We start from the raw sequence: 2,986 nt of genomic DNA, 5'->3' as shown, positions 1-2,986 counted from the left end.
CGAAATTTACAATTGATTTGTCAGAGGACAAACCATTCACAGAGACAAACTGATATCTTTCCGACAGATAAGATCTAAACCAGGCCAGAACTTGTCCATGTAGACCAATTTGGGTTTCCAATCTCTCCAAAAGAATGTGGTGATTGATGGTATCAAGCGGCACTAAGATCTAGGAGCACGAGGACAGATGCAGAGCCTCGGTCTGACGTCATTAAAAGGTCATTTACCACCTTCACAAGTGCAGTCTCAGTGCTATGATGGGGTCTAAAACCAGACTGAAGCGTTTCATATACATTGTTTGTCTTCAGGAAGGCAGTGAGTTGCTGTGCAACAGCTTTTTCTAAAATTTTTGAGAGGAATGGAAGATTCGATATAGGCCGATAGTTTTTTATAATTTCTGGATCAAGATTCGGCTTTTTCAAGAGAGGCTTTATTACTGCCACTTTTAGTGAGCTTGGTACACATCCGGTGGATAGAGAGCCGTTTATTATGTTCAACATAGGAGGGCCAAGCACAGGAAGCAGCTCTTTCAGTAGTTTAGTTGGAATAGGGTCCAGTATGCAGCTTGAGGGTTTGGAGGCCATTATTATTTTCATCATTGTGTCAAGAGATATAGTACTAAAACACTTTAGTATCTCCCTTGATCCTAGGTCCTGGCAGAGTTGTGTAGACTCAGGACAATGGAGCTTTGGAGGAATACCCAGATTTAAAGAGGAGTCTGTAATTTGCTTTCTAATGATCATGATCTTTTCCTCAAAGAAGTTCATAAATCTATTACTGCTGAAGTGAAAGCCATCCTCCATTTGCGAAGGCTGCTTTTTAGTTAGCTTTGCGACAGTATCAAAAATAAATTTCGGATTGTTCTTATTTTCCTCAATTAAGTTGGAAAAATAGGATGATCGAGCAGCAGTGAGGGCTCTTCGATACTGCACGGTACTGTCTTTCCAAGCTAGTCGGAAGACTTCCAGTTTGGTGTGGCGCCATTTCCGTTCCAATTTTCTGGAAGCTTGCTTCAGAGCTCGTGTATTTTCTGTATACCAGGGAGCTAGTTTCTTATGACAGATGTTTTTAGTTTTTAGGGGTGCAACTGCATCTAGGGTATTGCGCAAGGTTAAATTGAGTTCCTCGGTTAGGTGGTTAACTGATTTTTGTCCTCTGACGTCCTTGGGTAGGCAGAGGCAGTCTGGAAGGGCATCAAGGAATCTTTGGGTTGTCTGAGAATTTATAGCACGACTTTTAATGCTCCTTGGTTGGGGTCTGAGCAGATTATTTGTTGCGATTGCAAACGTAATAAAATGGTGGTCCGATAGTCCAGGATTATGAGGAAAAACATTAAGATCCACAACATTTATTCCATGGGACAAAACTAGGTCCAGAGTATGACTGTGGCAGTGAGTAGGTCCAGAGACATGTTGGACAAAATCCACTGAGTTGATGATGGCTCCGAAAGCCTTTTGGAGTGGGTCTGTGGACTTTTCCATGTGAATGTTAAAGTCACCAAAAATTAGAATATTATCTGCTATGACTACAAGATCCGATAGGAATTCAGGGAACTCAGTGAGGAACACTGCATATGGCCCAGGAGGCCTGTAAACAGTAGCTATAAAAAGTGAGTGAGTAGGCTGCATAGATTTCATGACTAGAAGCTCAAAAGACGAAAACGTTATATGTTTTTTTTTTGTAAATTGAAATTTGCTATCGTAAATGTTAGCAACACCTCCGCCTTTGCCGGATGCACGGGGGGTATGGTCACTAGTGTAACCAGGGGGTGAGGCCTCATTTAACACAGTAAATTCATCAGGCTTAAGCCATGTTTCAGTCAGGCCAATCACATCAAGATTATGATCAGTGATTAGTTCATTGACTATAACTGCCTTGGAAGTGAGGGATCTAACATTAAGTAACCCAATTTTGAGATGTGAGGTATCACAATCTCTTTCAATAATGGCAGGAATGGAGGAGGTCTTTATACTAGTGAGATTGCTAAAGCGAACACCGCCATTTTTAATTTTGCCCAACCTAGATCGAGGCACAGACACGGTCTCAATGTGGAAAGCTGAGCTAACTACACTGACTGTGCTAGTGGCAGACTCCAGAGATCCTCAGACCCCTTGTGAGACCATATGCTGGTGCGGTTGGCCCTGGGTTCCTCCTAATGCAAGACAATGCTAGACCTCATGTGGCTGGAGTGTGTCAGCAGTTCCTGCAAGAGGAAGGCATTGATGCTATGGACTGGCCCGCCCGTTCCCCAGACCTGAATCCAATTGAGCACATCTGGGACATCATGTCTCGCTCCATCCACCAACGCCACGTTGCACCACAGACTGTCCAGGAGTTGGCGGATGCTTTAGTCCAGGTCTGGGAGGAGATCCCTCAGGAGACCATCCGCCACCTCATCAGGAGCATGCCCAGGCATTGTAGGGAGGTCATACAGGCACGTGGAGGCCACACACACTACTGAGCCTCATTTTGACTTGTTTTAAGGACATTACATCAAAGTTGGATCAGCCTGTAGTGTGGTTTTCCACTTTAATTTTGAGTGTGACTCCAAATCCAGACCTCCATGGGTTGATAAATTGGATTTCCATTGATTATTTTTGTGTGATTTTGTTGTCAGCACATTCAACTGTGTAAAGAAAAAAGTATTTAATAAGATTATTTCATTCATTCAGATCTAGGATGTGTTATGAGTTCCCTTTAGTGTTCCCTTTATTTTTTTTAGCAGTGTATAATATTAACAAGAGAATATTTGAAAACTTGAGATCGTTAAAACATACTTTTGTTTAAAAGTTCAGCTCCCTCAAACAACACAGCTATGTTATATGCAATGTCCACAGTTTTGATGAGCATAGAATTACAATCCAAAATAATGTCAAGAGAGCATGATTGTGGGCCTCCCGACTGGCGCAGCAGTTTAAGGCACTGCATAGCAGTGCTTGAGGCGCCACTACAGACCCTGGTTCAATCCCTGGCTGTGTTACAACCA

This window comes from Salmo salar, chromosome 01, assembly GCF_965601325.2.
Source record: "Salmo salar chromosome 01, fSalSal1, whole genome shotgun sequence".
Classification (NCBI taxonomy): domain Eukaryota; kingdom Metazoa; phylum Chordata; class Actinopteri; order Salmoniformes; family Salmonidae; genus Salmo; species Salmo salar.
Note: the sequence above shows the minus strand (reverse complement) of the source record.